Below are 10,816 nucleotides of genomic sequence, written 5' to 3' on the forward strand. Positions count from 1 at the left end.
GAAGAAAGGAAGAAAGAAAGAAAGAAAGAAGAAAGAAAGGTGACCCAGAGTGAGGGCTCAGACAACACTTTCAGGATGAGAGCAGAGGTCAACCGTACATCCTGGGTCTCCACATTGGTTTGTGTTTAGGCTCTTGATGGCTGTCTACCCTCAGGACCCATGGGCAACGTCTGAAGCAGATGGCTCAAGTTTCAATTAATCACACTCCAGACCCTTGTCTCAGAGCTCAGTCTTGATCTGACAGCTCTTCAGCTTCTGTAAAATGCATATTGAATTGGGTGACATTTAAGAAAGACAACATATGTATTGTGCTAGCCATACAATCCTCTGGGCTATGGATGTCCTGTTAGATTCCCAGAAAGCAGGATGCTTGTACTTCAGTAGCCTAGATACCCATGAAATGCTTTTTTCAGTTGTTACAACACTATTCTTTCTATTTTATCCAAGTTCAATGAATAAAATGACCACATGAAGACTATACAGGTACTGCTGGCCATTGTATAAACTACTCAACGTTCTTCCCATGAGACCTAATTTAGCAAGTACCGCATAGAATTTAGTACCTGACAAAAAGGTGAATGACTTATTTGATAAGCAGTGGGAGCACTGAGCCCATTGTGGCTGCTTCTCCTTTTCTTTTTCCTTCTCCTTCTCCTTCTCCTTCTTCCTCTATTCCTCCACTTTCTTCTCCTTCTTGTCTAGACTGCCAGGACACTCCACGCCAGTTAGGGCAGAGTGAAATATATAGTGTCATCTCTGATTTAACTTTTTCTCTGCTCTCTGGTCCACTTTTGGTCCTTCTCTCACATTTATTCAATCATCAAGTGTCTCTCCAAGCACACAGCATGGACCATTCTAGGCACTGGGGTTGAAACGATGGATAAAATACAGAAGGAGCCATGGGAATAAGTGCAAATAGAATTCCGTAAGAGGGGACTGCTCCATATACTATGGCAGTAGAGAAAGGAGGAAACAGTAGGAATAGAGAAATAGGGGACAACTTTCCAGGATGGTGTATTAATTATATTTCCTTGTTTTCTGTATTCTTGATGCTCTGGCATTTGTGACTTCACTGAGTGGGGAGTGACTCTCTCTCCCAGGGCCAGCCAATTCTTAGGGCTCCACCTTTCAGATGTAAACTAACCAATCCAGAACCCAAACTCTGAACCCCTTCCTCTCTCTGGCTATTATATTCCAGGAGGCAATCAATAGTCTTCTGCCCTAAATCATCCTAGAGCCAGGTCTAGACAATCAGAGACCACCCCTGGAGTCCAGACCTACCAGCATTACACAAACTAGTCGGTCCTCAGCTACTCCTACTGTTCTGACTTGCCTTTCCCATAGAAAATGCAATAAAGGGGGGCACCTGGGTGGCTCAGTCAGTTGAGCGGCTGACTTCGGCTCAGGTCACGATCTCGCACTCCATGAGTTCGAGCCCCGCGTCGGGCTCTGTGATGACAGCTCGGAACCTGGAACCTGCTTCCGATTCTGTGTCTCCCTCTCTCTCTGCCCCTCCCCCGTTCATGCTCTGTCTCTCTCTGTCTCAAAAATAAATAAACGTTAAAAAAAAAAAGAAAATGCAATAAAGGCACTAGGCCATGCTTTCTCTTCACCCCCTCTGTCTCCTGACCAGACTGGTGTTCCCTTCTCTCAGGAAATATAATAAAAAATTGTCTTTCGGTGGCATTAGCCTCTCCACATCATTACTCCGTCACCTCCATAAATTAAAATCTTGTGGGTACAATTGATACAGGTAGGTAAAGCTTGATGGGCGACTGTGAATCTTCCAGGTGGAAGGGCATTCCAGAAGTAAAACTAGCTTGTGCCTTGGCCCACTCGGTATGTGGTGAGACTCGGTGAGACAGGACCTTTAGGGTGCTATGTCTGGTGCGTACTTTCAGTTCTTTAAAGCCAGTCTGTTAACATTCCTTTTGCAATGGCGATGAGGCATAAATTATAAATAATCATGTCTGGGCCAAGTCTTACCTATATAAGATTGAATTTTCCGCAAGGTCTGGTTCTGACTATTGTTTCTTTTGTTCTATCAAACATAGACCATAACACAATGTAGACTTTGAATCTTGACTTTATCTCTTATTAGCCGTGTGTCCTTTTTCAAGTTCTTAAACTTTCTGCGCTTTAGTTTCCTCATCCCTAGGTGGAAATAATACCAGTAGCCCCCTCGGAGAGTGGCTATGAAGATTACAAGGATAAATATTTGTGTAGCACTTAGAACACTGACTAACACAGAGTAAGGACTATGCAAGCATTTGCTAAATTATTTTCTGAATCCTGTTATGGGGAAGACTTTGGAATCTGTAAAGATGTGGAAGGTATGTTCCTACCCCTAAAGAGTTTACAAGTGTAATGGAAGCTTAGAGCATTCTGGGAGGTCAAAGGGCTGCTGGTGAAACTGTATTTGCACGAGATGATGAGCAGACATGTTTAAGGTGATAGCAGACTAATATTTTGGCCTTTAATCACTCTCAGATAGAAAAAGGACAAAAGAAAGTGACGGACCTGGGTTCAAAATCTGGACAAACTGACTTCCCGGCTCTGCTGTTTCCTAGCCATGTAATCTAGTTAGTTAATTTCTCTGAGTTTTAGTTTCCTCACTCATACAATGTGTACAAAACTTGAGAAGATGGGAGAGAAATAAATAATAATAATAATGATAGCTGACATTCACTGAGCACTTGATGTGTGTTGGGCACTGAACTGTGAGTCTCGTGAGGAAACTACCTTAGAGAAAGTTTAGTAACTCAGTGTCCTAAGTCACTCAGCAAAAAGTGGCTGAGCTGGGATTTGAACCCAGTGACTGTTCTAATAACTGTTATTTTATGCTAAATCTCTCAGAGCTGTGCTGAAGCCAATAGGTCCTCAAATAATGGCAATAGTTGTTTTATTAATATCCTTGATCTATTGGGATAATAGCCATGGATCATTGAAGACTCCTTCCAAGCATTTAATTTTTTTCTCATCCCCAGCCTAGTGATATGCCATGATGTGTTGTTCTTGGCATGTATATACCAAATTATCCTAAAATTCTCAACTTTATACATTTTTTTCAAGTGATAAGGAAATAAGGAAAAGTCCTCTTGGGTCCTAGGCACATTAATTAAGAAATTAATTCAATAAAGTTAGTAATGAAACAGTCTGATTACAGACACAATTAGAACTGCAGGTCTTTGCAGATGAAGAACATTAGGTTGGATAAATGATTTACTCCTAATGGATTTAATGCAATAACACCAGATCTGAAAAGTCCAAGGAATTCTGGGAGCCAAGTTGGGACTGACTTGGCCTGATAGCAACCACACAGTCCACAGCCGGGTCAATTTACGTATTGGATCAAATGCCAGGCTAAGGCAAGGAGGCAGTTAGTTGGCAACTCAGCTGTCAGAAGGTCCTTAATGTCATCAGATGTCAGCATGATGATGTCACTTTCAAATCCTTCCTGTTCATGACTCTGACTCCCATCCTTTGTAAGAACGGTGACATGTGCAATGGCAGCCCCAATAAATCGCTTCTGACGAGCTTCCTTTTTTTGTTCAGATACTGGACAGAGTTGAATACTCAGAGGGCACCTGCTGGGCCTATGCACATAAATTGATTTGAGTGAATTATGTTAAAAAAGAAAACAGCTTAATTCAATAACTAACTTTTGTTTCGTTTGTAGCTTTCATTTTCTGTTTTGACTGATTTTCATTCCCCGACAAATGTCATGGCAATGTGATAGAGTGGAGGGAACACGAGGCAACAGGCAGCTCTGGGTCCATCTCTGGGTTGTGGCTGTAGGTGATGGGTGGCGGGAGGGCAGGATATTCTGGTGTAGTGTAAAGAAAAGAAGCCAGATCAAGGTTTGAATATGGCTCTGGTACTTGCTATATGATTCTCAGTTTGCTCATCTTAAAATGTGTGTTAGACATCAACTTCCCAGTTCAAGTCATACGTGAAAAAATGGTAGAGTAGAAAACTCTATTTAAGTAATTATTCGTGTGAATTAAATGCCTGACAACACAGGCTTAACAATAACCAGCTGCTTTTCGTCTCCTCTCTCCATCAGAATTGCAATGCTTTTGTGGGCAAACGTGATGAGGGGCCACAGCATCCAGAAGCCATGGAGTTCTGGACCAGGCAACTCGAAATAACAGATACATAATTTTGTGCTTGATTGGATATCCTCTCCAAGTAGACCCTGGTCTAAATAAATAAGAAGCACTAGCAGTTTGGAACCATAAGTGAGAGGAGGAAAATATTAATTGAGAACACCGTATCTGTTAGCTTATTTTCTTCCCTGGGTTGAGAAAAAATTAATAAGCCAGGTTAGCTCAGTAACACATTCTTCTGCAGGTCAGGGTTTGAGAACTACTGGTTTCGAGGGACACCCTCACCCGGGACTCAAGATCCCTGAGTGAGCACCAGCCCCTCCCTGTGCCTTACCTTCAGTTTCCTAGCCCATGCCCATCAGATCAGGCTGTGTTCACAGTGCCTGTCTTCATCACGGGGCTTAATGTCTGCTCATTCTTCCATTTACTTATTCCCTTTTCTTAGACCCTGGGCTTTGTCAAGGCCCTTCCCTGAATGGGTTGCTTTCTGATGTCCTTCCCTGGCTCTGTGCCTATAATACTGTATCATCTTTGAGGAGCAGGGGAAGGGCATCCAGCATAGCACATTTCCCTTCCCAGCTCTTCTTGGGCTGACGGTGCTTTCCAAAACTCTGCAAGGGCAAAAGTTTCCTTTGTATCCAGGCAGTGATGTCTAGGATCGAAGTGGATATGAGCAGATACTAACAGGCACTTGTGTCTGGCACAAAGATGTTCATAAGATATTGTTGAACCGATGTGTGAGTGAATAAATGAAAGAACAAAAGAGCAAATAAATGAACGGAGGATAAGTCAATGAATGCGTAAGAAATGGAAGCAGGGATAGCAATTTGAATAGGTGAAACAATATGTGAGCAAATGATTGAATGAAATAATGAATACATGATGCATGGATGACCACAGTTCAGTCAATGCTGCAGTGAACCGAGGCTGATTTTCTGGCATGGCCAACCTGGCCTGGGCTAGTGCACATGGTTCTCTTGCAATTCTCCTCAGAATCTTCATTAGGATAGCAATTTTCCACCCTATTGTTTCAAGTTTGGATTGTAAGATTGTTACCATTTGTAACTCTAAGCTGCATTAGGCACGGGCTCCTCTTGCTTGGTGCTCTTGATTTGTTCAGCTCAAACCTTGGTTGGGCCACTTTTCAGCTCTCCTTGCTGAAAACTGCTATCTCCGGGGCTGAAAACAAAGGGGCAGGGGCTGGAGGGTTCAATGTGCAGCTGCCTAGCCCACATGTCTGACAGTGGGGGCCCCACAGCCTCTGTGGTTCTTGGAATGCCGTTGATAACCTGGCTGTTATGAGTGATGTTCCTTATCTGCCTTCCCACAGTTTGTGGTACTGCAGAGAGAAAGGGAGAGAGGAAAATTCACTGAACAGAGCAAAGTATCTCTCCCAGCTCCTATGGGCCAGGCACCTTGCTAGGCATTTCCCTACCACGACAGTCCTTGAGCTCAACGTTGATCTTCCTTTACAGAACTGCAGGCCCAGAGAGGTCAGACCATTTTCCCCAAGGTCAGACAGGGAGGCAGAGGCAGAGGCAGAAATAAAATCTTGGTCTTGGAGAGGTCAGAGCCATGAAATGTCTGTTAGAGGGGGCGACAGTTCTGTTTTTCCTGTGGTCTCTGGGCTGGATATGGGCCATATCTTTGGGGATGGGTTAGGTTAGTACAGGCTTAGGGCAAGGTTGCCTGGATCATCTTTGCTGCTTCTGGGAGTGAGAGGACAGAGAAGTTGGTGCCCTGTGATAGGTCCATAGAGAGATGAAAGGGACCATGAATTTGGATGAGAAGAATGGGCTCTCTGTGGTCAGTAGCAGGTCAAAGACTGGGGCTCTGAGAGGGACCAGGGTGTGAAAGGGTGCTGAGAATCAGCTAAGGGCCGGTGGAGGTGAGGCCAGTGTCCTGCCTTCAGTATCAGGCAAGGTGCTATGGGCAGGCTGCTATTTATTCTTTCTCATTCCTGGTGAAATGCTTCTGTTCCTATGCCTGAAAGGCTCTTGGCTTCTGCGAGACAAGGGTCGATGGGCAGATTCTCCAGAAATGGGGACACAGGAAGCAGGTGATTGGGGAGCACTCTGCTGTGTCCTTGGGGGTGCATTTCCAAGGTTCCCAAGGTCAAGCAAAGTGGGGCACAGCCCAAAAAGCAGTCAGGGTTAAGGTCCTAAATATTCTCACCCAAGACTGAATGTCTCAGCAGGAAGAGGAATTACCAAATTCATTCATTAAGTGCCCATTGACACTTCTATTATAAAGAGTAATCATTTGTTTTTATTGAGATCTCTTCCCTTGATTAAAACCATTAGCACCAATGAGTAACCACAGATCAATCAACAAGCTTTTGTAAATGCCCCCAATTTGGTCCTCATTGCAGCATAAATACATCGATTATACCTCTTAAGCATCTCTCCCAGCTGCCCACTTATCTCCCCCTCCACAGCTGCCACTCCAGTCCAAGCTCCCTGCTCACCCGCCATTTCTCACCTAACCCAGTCCCGTCCCTGCTTGGTTCTCCAACCCCCTGCCTGAGACTCCGCGTGCTTGTGGAACTAATACATTGGAGGCAGGAAGATGCAAGGATGGGAGCTTGTTGGGAGCTGTGCCTGAGGGGAGGAGGGAACTGGAGAGGTTTAAGCCATCAGTGGCAGCCAGGAGACTGGAGGCAGCAGCTGTGGGAGAATCTGGTGGGTAGAGCAGAGAGGACGTGGGGGACGCAGTTTGGATGGGGAGGAGGGAGAAGGGGATGTTTCTAGGCTGGCCTGCTAGCAGTGCCCATGGGGAGGGGAGGAGGTGTGGAGGATGTCCACTATGGTGGTTCCTACCTGCTTCCACCTCAGAGGTGGCAGTGTAGGCTCCCTGCACTGGGAGGTCCCTCCCTGGGGAGGGAGAATCTGCCATGGGGAGCTCTTCCCTTCCTCTGTTAGCTCTGGGCCTCACGTCTCCCCCTCTGAGGCCATGGTGAATCTGAAGGCAGGGACTTCCCAGGACTTGTCAAGGTCCATTTACACTGAGGATGCCAAACACGTTTCTCTTTTACATTTTAATTTGGTTCCATGACTATCACAATAGTCCCCACTGTCTTGAATGTCCCAGATATGTCCTGAGATCAAACAGATTTCAAAGTCTTCCTTTCTGTCCTCTGGTCCCTCTCCACTACCCCCCCCCCCCTTTCCCCCTTACACCACCTTCAGGGGACTTGGGGTCCAGTAGCATCCCAACCTTCCCCTTACCTGCACTGATTTACTCTCTGACTTTGGGCAAGTCATTTACCCTCTCTGGCACTCAGGGAAAACAGAGCGGGCTTGGATTAGGAAGTAAGACAGACTTTCGGGACTTTCATTTGAGTGCCCTTGATTTCGTCTGGGAGAGGGAGACAGAGACAGAGACAGATGGTAGAGAAGTCCTTCAGTTCAAGGGGGCCCAAGTCCCCCTCACTGCCCACCGACCTCATGCCTGCAGGAGCCAGTGTGGTAGAAACTATAGCAGCTACATATGACATCCTGGAGGGAAATACAGAGACAGGGATTGAGAAAAAAGAGACCGAAAGAGGGAGAGGCAGAGAGAGATACTTAGGTAAGGAATAATAGAGCAGAGAGAGGGACGTGGGTGAAAGAGAAAGGAGTCTGATCACATTTTGTCCCCAAGACACTAACGCTGCACCTCATTTTGGGACTTCTGAAAGCCCAGGATAGAAGAGAAGCCTGTTCTCCTTCCCAGGATATTTGAAGGAACTTGTGTGGGTCCTGTGGGGTGAGGTGCATTCCATAAGGAAAATCATTTCCATAGTGACGTGAGTCCACCTCTACTTAGTGCGTATAGTGGGGAGCAACACCGTTTGTCCCTGGACACGACGCCTTCTGCTTTGCACTTGCTGCTAGCACCTGAGAGTCCGCGGAACACAGCCCCCTGCTCTGACTCACGCATGCGTTTTGAGATGTCATTGCTCTGGAGGTAACTCAACAAACCCATTTTTTGAGGCCAAAATCAAGGCAGGGCTTGGAAGTCTTAACAGACGCACAATTCATTAATTTCTTCATTGTCCTCCCCTCACTGCACAAATGGACCAAGCTTGGACCATTCGTCATACCAGTCGGCATTCTCACTTACTCTGTTTTCCATTTGCACTCCGGGGTCCTTGCCAGTGAATAACTAGATCTTGGCATCACCAATCTCTGTCTTCTCCCAGGGGCCTTCATCTTTGCTGTGTGATTATTCTGTTTTAATTTTGAGGGTCTCGTGACTCCTGGAGGACAGCCTCCCACAGGGGTGATGGGGGCTGGGAAGCCAGCCAGCCTTCGGTGCCTGGGACGAGCTGCTCATTACTGCAGGTGCCCGTCTGTGCGCCCCCCCGGGTGCCCTGCCCACACAGGCAGCTGAAGACGGCGCGGCTGTGCAGTTGCAGGAAGATGGCGATGGCTTTTTAATAGCTGGGGGCCCCCCTCATTCATCTGCACATGCTGAGTTTATTTTGCCATTTGTCAAATTCCAACTCTAGGGGACCTGGGTTTGGAGTGGTTTCGGGCTTCAAGATTGATGACCCGAGTGAATGACAGGTCCCCCTTCTCTTCTAAATAGATGGTGTGGCCAATAGGAAGCCCCATCGCCCGCTCATCTCTGAAAGGCCCATTTCTCCACCGCTGCTGAGGCCAGAGATAAAATATTTATTTGGGAGCTAACCAATATGCCACAGCTGCCTCCCTGCCTGTGCTAGACAGCGAACGAGCTCCGAAACGAGGAGGCAGCTTAATGGCTCAACCCGGGTCCTCACTTTGCCAAAGGGAGGAACGAATGGAAAACAAGAAGAAGATTCCAGTCCTCTGGAGACTGGGTATTCATTGGATGGAGATAGCTCTCTATGGAGGTATGCATTTCCTGTGGCTGCCTCAGTCCTACAACACACTTGGGCTAGAGCAGGGAGCCAAAGGAACAGGGTGTTTGAGGGAAATAAAGCACCATTTTCTTAGGCAGGAGGGACACTTCATGGAATCTTGAATTCCCAGGAGTTGTGAAATCTTAAACCCAGTCCAAACCTCTAATCCTTGAATCCCCGCTAGAACATTTCTCCTTATATTGGAATGCTTAACGGCTATGGCGAAATCACGACTTCTCAAAGCAGATGATGCCCTGTTTGGAATAATCTGTCTGTTGAAAGCATTTTTTTTTTAAATGCTGAATTGACATCTGTCTCTCTCTGCAAGTTCTACCCACTGGATCAAGATTAGTTTAGGAAGCACACAGACCACATCCACTCCCTCTCCTTAATGGCTCTGGTAAAAAGAAAACCACGGGTCAAGGTGGAGTCACTTGCCCCCACGACAGCAAACCAAGATTTAATTGCAGTTGTAACTACTCTAAGGAGGGGAGTTTTCAGCCAGCCAATCTGAATTTTCTCATCAGTATGAATGAGGTAATCAGACACGGGCTTTCTCCATTTCCCCCCACCCAAAGGAAGATGAGGTAATCAGCAAGGTAAGACCCCCACTGCCTTTCCCAGTAAGGGAAGGTGACCTTGCCCTAAACAACCTTTTCTTTTCTTTTGTTAATAGCTCCTTGCCCATCCCCCTTCTTATAAAAACCTTCCATTTTGCGAAGCTCTGAAGAGCTCCTTTGCTTCCTAGGTAGGATGCTATCTGATTCATGAATCACTTAACAAAGTCAGTTAGATCTTCAGATTTACTGGTTGAATTTTTTTAACAGCCTTCAGCAGAAAGAAAGTAACCACATTCTCTTTGAGACTTCTTTCCTCCAGGCTGTCTCCTCAGAGGGCTCTTTCATGCTGGGCGCTGGAGATACACAGAGAAATAAGTCTAGTGAGACTGAGGACAGGTACCTCAAAGGACACACTTTCAAATCCCTTTACCATGCTGGCAGTTGAGGAGGGAGCCCGCGCATGGCTGGTTATTCCAACATTTCCACCCCTCTGCTCATTTCCTTCCTAACTCACCCCCAAGAAGAGAGGGTTGGCAGTTCAGGATTCAGGATGCTCATTGGGCCCTGTTTGACTTGTGGGTAAGGCCACTGTGGGTGAAGAGTTCATACCATAAATGCAAGTGTCATCTCCCCTTTGCAGCCTGGTCCCCAGCAAGTTAGGAGGCCAGGCAGGGCTGGACTACTCAGGATAGACTCAACCATGCTTTCTCTGTTCTGCCTCTTCTGTGCTTACAACCAGGTCAGGCCTACTTTGTTGACTCCACCCTCTTAGAATCAGAAGTTACTGGCATGTCTGTGTGTGCGTGCATGTGTGTGTGTGCGTGTGCGTGTGCGTGTGCATGTGTGTGTGCATGTGTGTGTGTGTGTGTGTGTGTGTGTGTGTTGTGGGGACCATTTGACTAACAAGGGAAATCCTATGTCAAGGGATTCCCTCCTATGTCAAGGGAATTAGAGACTTGCTCAGCTTCCTTGCTTATCTTGTTATTCTTGTTTTGCAGTAATTCCCCAGTTGAGGGACTCTCAGGAGGGTACAACTCAGGAATTCCCAAGCCTCTGGCTTCACACCATATGGATAGTACCAAACTTCAGGTTAATCTTTCATTTCCTTATACAGAAAGGTCTGTGACATCCAGACCTAAACTGAATACCTACCTTAGAAAATAAAAATGTAAAAAAGATGGCCATGAGACACTTATGCCTTGCCTGCCAGAGGAGGATGGGGTAGCACTGCTGTATCTGTCGGTCTCTCTCCTCCTTGCCCTGGAGGGGAAGGGCAAAGA

This window comes from Prionailurus viverrinus, chromosome E1 (genome assembly GCF_022837055.1).
Source record: "Prionailurus viverrinus isolate Anna chromosome E1, UM_Priviv_1.0, whole genome shotgun sequence".
Lineage (NCBI taxonomy): Eukaryota > Metazoa > Chordata > Mammalia > Carnivora > Felidae > Prionailurus > Prionailurus viverrinus.